At 41.1% G+C, this 8,797-nt stretch overlaps 1 non-coding gene across 1 annotated transcript; it reads left to right on the top strand.

Moving 5' to 3' along the window:
- Positions 1-3,471: 3,471 nt before the first annotated feature.
- LOC141699002 (small nucleolar RNA R71) lies at positions 3,472-3,578 on the top strand. The gene has a single exon (XR_012565495.1). It is a non-coding gene; the product is annotated as a small nucleolar RNA R71 (small nucleolar RNA).
- Positions 3,579-8,797: the final 5,219 nt, after the last annotated feature.

The raw sequence follows: 8,797 nt of genomic DNA, 5'->3' as shown, positions 1-8,797 counted from the left end.
TCATAATATCTGCGAACCATGGCTCTTCCTCCTGAACTGCGAACAACTGCTCATCCGGAAAAGATTTGTTGATCAATGTCTTATCAAGTGAAGTAGAATCGGGATTCTCCAGTCTAGAGAGATGGTCAACTACTTGATTTTAAGTACCTTTTCAATCCTTGATCTCTAACTCAAATTCATGTAGCAAGAGCACCCAACGAATAAGTCTAGGCTTCGAATCCTTCTTTGAGATGAGATAGCGAATGGCAGCGTGATCAGTGAATACTGTCACCTTTGTCCCAAGTAGATAAGATCAAAATTTTTCGAAACCAAAAACTATTAGCCAAAAGCTCCTTCTCAGTAGTGGTGTAGTTCATTTGAGCTCCATTAAGCGTATTACTAGCATAGTAGACCATATGAAAGATATTATTCTTGCACTGCCCAAGCACTGCTCCCACTGCATAATCACTTGCATCGCACATCATCTCAAAAGGTTCTGTCCAATCAGGTGCCGTAATAACTGGTGCAGTTATCAAACTCTTCTCGAGAGTCTCAAATGCTTCCAAGCATTCATCATCAAATTTGAAAGGCACATCTTTCTCGAGCAAGTTGCACAACGACTTAGATATCTTAGAGAAGTCCTTGATGAAACGCCGATAAAAACCCGCATGACGAAGAAATCTACGGATTCCTTTCACAGAAATAGGTGGAGGAAGATTTTCAATGACTCCCACCTTGGCTTTATCCACCTCAAGCCCTTTGCTAGAGACTTTATACCCAAGAATGATGCCTTGTTGCACCATGAAGTGACATTTTTCCCAATTGAGCACCAAATTAGTTTCCACACACCTTTTGAGCACCAAACAGAGATTATTCAAACATTCATCAAACAAATGTCCAAAGACGAAGAAGTCATCCATGAACACTTCGACATTATTTCCAATCATATCAGAGAATATAGCCATCATGCATCTCTGAAAAGTGGCAGGTGCACCACACAAGCTGAAAGAAACTCTGTGAAAAGCAAACGTTCCAAATGGACAAGTGAAAGTAGTCTTTTCCTGATCTTCTGGTGCAATGCAAATCTGATTGTAACCCGAATAGCCATCCAGAAGACAATAATACTCATGATCAACCAACCTGTCAAGCATCTGATCAATAAATGGAAGTGGGAAGTGATCCTTCCTTGTGGCTTTATTCAACTTTCTGTAGTCCATGCATACCCTCCATCCTGTGACTGTTCGAGTGGGGATGAGCTCGTTCTTCTCATTTACTACCACAGTAATACCTCATTTCTTAGGTACACATTGCACGGGGCTCACCCAAGAACTGTCAGAAATAGGATATATGATTCCAGCATCCAGCCACTTTAGAATTTCTTTCTTCACTACTTCTTTCATCATAGGATTAAGTCTTCACTGTTGCTCAACAGTCAGCCTGCTACCTTCCTCTAGCAGAATTTTATGCATGCAATATGAAGGGCTGATCCCTTTTATATCTGCTATAGTCCATCCGATGGTCGATTTGAATTCTCTCAAGATCCTCAAGAGCTTTTCCTCATCACTACCTGAAAGGTCAGATGCAATAATAACAGGCAAAGTAGATGCATCACCTAAAAAGGCATACCTCAAGTGTCCAGGTAATGGTTTAAGCTCCAAAGTAGGTGCTTCCTCAATAGATGGTTTGAGCTTTCCCTCAGCATTCTTGAGATCAGTATTACCAAGAGATTTAAATGGCTTGTCTAACTTTTGCTTCCAAGGAGAAGCATTTAGATATTGTAGTTGCTCATTGCCTTCCTCATCTTCAATGTCAAATTCCCCCACTAAGGCTTTTTCTAAGGCCTCAGACCTTAGCACATGATCAAGTTCTGAAGTTACCGCAGAATCAATCAAATCCACCTTGAAGCACTCCTCATTTTCTGTAGGGAATTTCATCACATTGAATATATTGAATGTCACATCCTGATCTTGCACCCTTATAGTAAGTTCACCTTTTTGTACATCTATCAAGGTACGGCCTGTAGCCAAGAAAGGCCTTCCCAAGATTATTGAAATCTTCTTATCTTCCTCGAAATCCAGAATGACAAAGTCTGCATAAAAGATGAGCTTATCCACCTTTACTAACAAGTCTTCCACGATGCCTCGTGGGTATATAATTGAACGATCAGCCAGTTATGGAGACATGTAGGTGGGCTTCGGATCAGGCAAATTCAGCTTTTTGAAGATAGACAACGGCATCAGATTGATGTTTGTTCCCAAATCGCAGAGGCACTTGTCGAATGACAACTTGCCAATAGTGCAAGGAATGGTGAAGCTACCTGGATCCTTAAGCTTTGGAGGTAATTTTTGTTGCAACACAGCACTGCACTCTTCCATTAGAGCAACGATATCAAGATCATCCAGTTTCACCTTCCTTGAAAGAATACCCTTCATGAATTTCGCATAACTAGGCATTTTCTCCAGAGCCTCAGCGAAAGGTATGTTGATGTGAAGTTTCTTGAACACCTCCAGAAACTTACCAAATTGCTTATCCAGCTTTTGTTTTTGCAATCTCTTAGGAAAAGGTGGTGGAGGATAGAGCTGTTTCTCCCCTATATTACCCTCAGACAGAGTGTGTTCAAAAGTAGTCTTCATTGGTTCCGCCTCTTTCTCCTTTTGCTTTTCTTCTTCATCTACAACTTCAGCTTCTCCATCTTTTGCTTTTTCAGCATTAGCAACTTTTCCAGACCTTAAGGCAAGAACTTTGACTTGCTCTTTTGCTTCCTTCCTACCTGTCACTTCAGTATCGCTGGGAAGTGTGCCAGGTTGATGATTGAGCACGACATTGGCTATTTGACCGATTTGATTCTCCAAGGTCTTGATAGAAACAACCTGACTTTTGCACAACAGCTTTAGCTCCTCGAAATCAGCACTAGAAGGTGGACCAGCACCTCCTTGTTGAGGATATGATTGCCTTTGAGCATATTGCTGAGGTTGTGGGAATCCAGGTGGATTAAACTGCTTACTTACAGCTTGCTGATATGATTGCTGAACAACATCCTGAGTATTGCTCCAGATGAAATTGGGATGATTTCTGTTATTAGGATGATAAGTAGCTGGCACAGGCTGTTGCGATCGCTGATAATTGTTCAAATACTAAACAGATTCATTAAGAAGAAAACACTGATCCGTAGCATGAGAGCCTACACAAAGCTCATAGACCAAAGCTACCTGATTGACTCCATAGTTGGCTAAAGAATCGGCCTTCATAGACAGCGCTTGGAGCTGCGCTGCAATAGTTGTAGCTACATCAACTTTCAGAATACCTGCTACTTTCCCAGGCATCATCCTTTGAGTTGGGTTTTGATGCTCGTTTGCAGCCATAGTTTTAATAAGATTATAGGCTTCAGTATAGCTTTTGGCCCACAAGGCACCTCCAGCTGCTACATCGAGCATGGGCCGAGGTTGAGCCCCCAAACCATTGTAGAACCCAGTGATCACCATCCAGTCAGGCATACCATGATGTGGACACTTTATCAACATCTCCTTATAGTGCTCCCAAGCTTCATACATAGATTCTGTTGGTTGCTGCGCAAACTGAGTAAGAGCACTCCTCATAGTTGCAGTCGTGGCCATTGGATAGAACTTCACCAGAAACTTTTGCGCAAGATCTTCCCAAGTAGTGATGGACCCAGCTGGTAAAGAATGTAACCAGTCCTTAGCCTTATCCCTCAGAGATAATGGGAAAAGCCTCAGCTTGATAGCTACATCAGTAAAACCATTATATTTGAAAGTACTGCAGATCTCGACAAAATTCCTGATATGCATGTTGGGATCTTTAGTCGCAGCACCTCCAAAAGAAACAGAATTCTGCACCATCTGCATAGTGCCCAGCTTGATTTTGAAAGTATTAGCCTGAATAGCCGGATGAATGATGCTTGACCGAATGTCATCAATTTTTGGCCGAGAAAAGTCCATAAGAGCTGGATCTGCTGGAACTATACGATCACCCATGATTACCGGTTCTTTCTGTTCACTTTCTTTATCCGAATCTTCAAAATCTATCTTCTCCGGAATATCAAGAACTGAGTGTGTCTCCTCAGTCATATCTAGAGTCCTCTTACGAGTGAGAGAACGTGTTTGCATAAACGCTCGGTAGGGTACCTGAAACACAACCGAAAACAATAAGTAACAAGTCTTAATCAATGAGTCCTAATGACCACTGATGGAAAGTACATAAACTAAACAAATTAGCACCGAGTCCCCGGAAGCGGCGCCAAAAACTTGTTAGGCACAAAGCATGCGCTAATAATTCACGCAAGTATACGCGTTCGCAAGTAATATAGAATGATTTCTAGTTCATTCCCACATAGACTCAGACCAATTATATTTAATTAACAATTACTCACCAATGTATGATTACTTCTCAATGTTAAGACAATAACACTTAAGATTTATTAACTAATTATTAGCTAAAATTAACTACGAGAATAAAACACTTAAATTAACACTTGAATTAACAATATTAAACACAAATGAGATCATAACTTTATTACTACTTCATTCAATAGTCATTGTTATTACCCTTAGCATGTAACGGTGATGATATTAATCGAACAACACGAAACTGATAAATACCAACTTTCGTTGTACAAGTACCATTCTACCAAACATCCACAATTAAGATAGAAGTTGAATAGGCATCAATTATGTTCAGACCCTATATGCCTACAGAATTTGACAACATAACAATTTAAGCGCAAGTTATTCATTATGATCACATAGGGCAAGTAAAACGGTTAGAGTTACCCACTAATCATGCATACAATACATGAACCTATGCTAGCATGGCAAGTTCTAAATCTCAAGATTCACTGTCGTTTCACAAGAGATTAACAAGCTATCTTATATGTTCGCGACGCACATAAGACGAATAAGCACAACCTAAACTAGATATCATACAATCATCACATACCAAGGTATTAAAAAATTAACTAAAGAAATCCATAGTAACTCCGCTACGACCCCATGATCACAATTAGCCCATGATAGAACTCATCGTCACCATTGGTTCATATGAAAACATGATAATAACACGACAATATAAACTAATAAAATACTTATTAAAACCAGAGTACGTCACAAGAGTAATAAGGTTCAAAGTAAAGAAAACTAGCATCCAGTATTACAACAAATAAAAGAATAACAAGATAACATATGCTTCCTCTTCTTCGTTGCAGTGTGCTAAAACGGTCTTCTTAATCTTCTCTCCTTGCTCCTTGCTTGATTGATACTTGTTGCTTCATATTGTGAAACGTCTCTCAAGATTACTTATATAGAAGTCCACAAGAAACAGCAGTCTCAGAAGTCCAATAGGATACGAATTAATAAAAATTAGAATCTGACAATCCGACCCCAGGCGGCCGCCTCTAATCCCACGCGGGCGCCTGCTCTCCAGGCGGTCGCCTGCAAGCTCCAGGCCACCTGCGACCCTTCTGGAAAAATCCCATTTTTCTTCTATTTTTGCTGAATTCTTCGCACAACTCCCCGCAACTGATCCCAAGTACTTCCCTAGGCTTATTATGATAAAATCTCCCCATTTATGCAAGCTATACCCTGAAATGCAAACACACTCGAAAACACATCAAATACACAAAATACTTGATTTCAAGACATCAATTCAAGCCATTATAAGACGTTTTAAGTCGTATAAAATGCCACTTATCACATAGTACGAGCCAGTTTTCCGGGAAAGTTGACTTATATATAGTATCCCTTTCTCTGACTAGACAGATAGACTCATGTATTTCACTTTTGGGCAGATGACTGTAACACTGTTGTACTTTTGACCAGATCGAACTATGTATTTCTTGCATTATGTATATATTTGTTTCCTTTCAGTTCAGTTCCTTAGTGACGAGATCACTGTTTTTATCTTTATTATTACTGCACTTCTTTTGATTAGAACTGTCATAATATAATAAAATTGCATGATACGTTCTCCCCATTATAGAAACTGTGCAAGGCACAATCGTATGTATGATTGGGACCTAACATTGTATTTCCAAAATTTATCAGTATCATGCCGCAAAGAAGGATTGGAACTAGGGAGAACCCTGCATTTAAGGACCAGGGAAGCCATAACCAAGATGGTAGAAACCAAGAACACAGTGAAAAGGAAGATGAGGATTATGTTGAACAGGATGACTCCCAGTATGAAGGGAGGAGGAAACATTTGATGTTGAAGGATTTGAAATAGAGGCTGGAGAAGGAGAAGTTGAGGTTGAGCAATAGGTACCAATCCTAGGCATGGATCCCATGGGGCAGTTCATGCAACTACTAAGGCAAAACTTGGAACGTCAACCAAACCCACCCCCTCAAGGAAATAACAATGTTGTGGCAAACTCCTTCAGGGATTTTAAGTCCCTTAAACCCCCTGAGTTCCACATATCAGCCGACCCAGTTGAGACAAGGGCATGGATAAAGGAAATGGAGAAATCCTTTGAGATTCTGAGTACTGATGAGGCACATAAGACTGTATTTGCTACCTACCTTCTGAAGGGAGAGGCCAACTACTGGTGGGAGGCCAAGAAAAACATGGAGACGGATGCTATCATAACCTGGGAGAGGTTCAGTCAATTGTTTTTGGCGAAATATTTCCCGAGGTTTATGGAGAATCAGATGGAGCTCGGGTTCTTGGAGCTAAAGCAGAATGACTTATCTGTAGCAGAGTACGAAGAAAAATTTACTGAGTTATCAAGGTTTATGCCGGAGTTCGTGAATACCGAGGAAAAGAAAGCTAGGAGGTTTTAGCAGGGACTGAAATCGTGGATTCAGAATAGGGTGACAATCCTTGAGCTTACAGATTATGCCATTCAGAAGTAGGAAGTGAACAGATGTAGAAGGAAAGAGAAAAGAAAGGAATAAAGAGGAAAAGCATGAGCATGGGCGGAGGTTCTGCAGGAGGGAGCTTCCCAACTAGAATTAATCAAGGAGCAGTGTCCCTGCCAGGAAGGAGTACTGGGTTTAAGCGGCCCGTGAGTGTGAACGTGAGCCAGAGTGGCCAGAAGTCAGGAATGTCCCATTCCAACCAATCTCGACTCTCATTACCAGCCTGTAACACTTGTGGAAGGATGCATTCTGGGGAGTGTAAAGGAAAGCCGGTAATCTGCTTCAAGTTTGGTCGAGAAGGTCACTATTCGGACAAGTGCACTTCGCCAACCCCCATTACCCGCCCAACCACCACTTGTCATCAATGTGGGCACCCGGGTCATTGGAAGCGGGAATGCCCAATTAACAAACCAGCGGCTTCAGGAGCAAGCAGGGCTGCCTCCAATAAGCCACCTAATGCAAGGACTTTCAATATGACAGTTCAAGATGCTATGAAAGACTTAGATGTGATAGCAGGTACCCTTTCTCTAAATTCAGTCAGTGCAAATGTTTTATTTGATTTGGGAGCAACTAAATCTTTTATATCGAGGAACTTTGCGCTTAAATTAAGACTTAAGGCTGAACCCTTGATAGAACCTTTACTAGTAGAAATAGCCAACCATGAAGTTATCCCTATTAACCAGATTCACCCCGCCTGAGTTAGGCATAGGGGAACAATCTTTTAGTGTTGATCTAATTCCTTTTAAATTCGGGGAATTTGATGTAATTTTGGGAATGGTTGGCTATCTAGCAATAATGCTCAAATAGACTGTAAGGGGAAGAAAGTTAAGTTGAATATCCCAGGGAAGAAAGGAGTCATATTTAGAGGGAAGAGGCAGACGCATAAATTTTGACCATGGCCCAGGCCAATAAGATGCTACAAAAAGGAAGATAGGCTTACCTAGCCTATGTGGTGGACACGCAGAAGGAGGTTCCTAACTTGCAAGATATTCCGGTAGTCAACGAATTTGAAGATGTATTCCCACAAGACCTTTCGGGACTACCACCCAATAGAGTGATTGAATTTGCTATTGAGTTGGCCCCAGGGATGGAACCAGTTTCAAAGGCACCATACCGGTTAGCCCTATTAGAAATGAAGGAATTGGCTACCCAATTACAAGAACTTTTGGATAAGGGTATGATAAGACCCAGTGTGTCTCCGTGGGGAGCACCAGTATTATTTGTTAAGAAGAAAGATGGGAGCATGAGGCTGTGCATCGACTACCGAGAGTTGAACAAGATAACCATAAAGAACAGGTACCCGTTACCCAGAATAGACAATCTGTTCGACCATCTAAAGGATGCTGTCAACTTTTCCAAGATTGATCTGAGGACTGGGTATCACCAACTAAAGATTAAACCCGAAGATATTCCAACTACTGTATTTCGTACCAGGTATGGGCACTATGAGTTCTTGGTAATGTCCTTTTGATTAACCTACGCCCCAACGGCTTTCAGGGATTTAATGAATAAAGTATTCAAGAAGTATTTGGATAAGTGTGTGATAGTTTTTATTGATGATATTTTAATCTACTGAAGGACCGAGGCAGAACATGCAGAGCATTCGAGGATAGCTCTAGGAATACTCAGAGAAGAACAGTTGTATGCCAAATTCTCAAAGTGTGAATTCTGGCAGAGTGAAGTACAATTTTTAGGGCATGTGATCAATAAGGAAGGAGTATTGGTCGACCCCTCCAAGATAGAGGCGGTCTCAAATTGAGAGCCAACCACACCCACAGAGGTAAGGAGTTTCATAGGATTGGCCGGCTACTATCGTAGATTTGTACGCGATTTTGTGAAGATCGCTGCCTCTTTAACACGACTTACTCGTAAGACGGAGAAGTTTGAATGGATAGAGAAATGCGAGGACAGTTTTCAAGAATTGAAGAAAATATTGGTAACGACCTCGG

Source organism: Apium graveolens, chromosome 11, assembly GCF_009905375.1.
Source record: "Apium graveolens cultivar Ventura chromosome 11, ASM990537v1, whole genome shotgun sequence".
Lineage (NCBI taxonomy): Eukaryota > Viridiplantae > Streptophyta > Magnoliopsida > Apiales > Apiaceae > Apium > Apium graveolens.
Note: the sequence above shows the minus strand (reverse complement) of the source record. Positions and strands in the feature narration are given on the sequence as shown.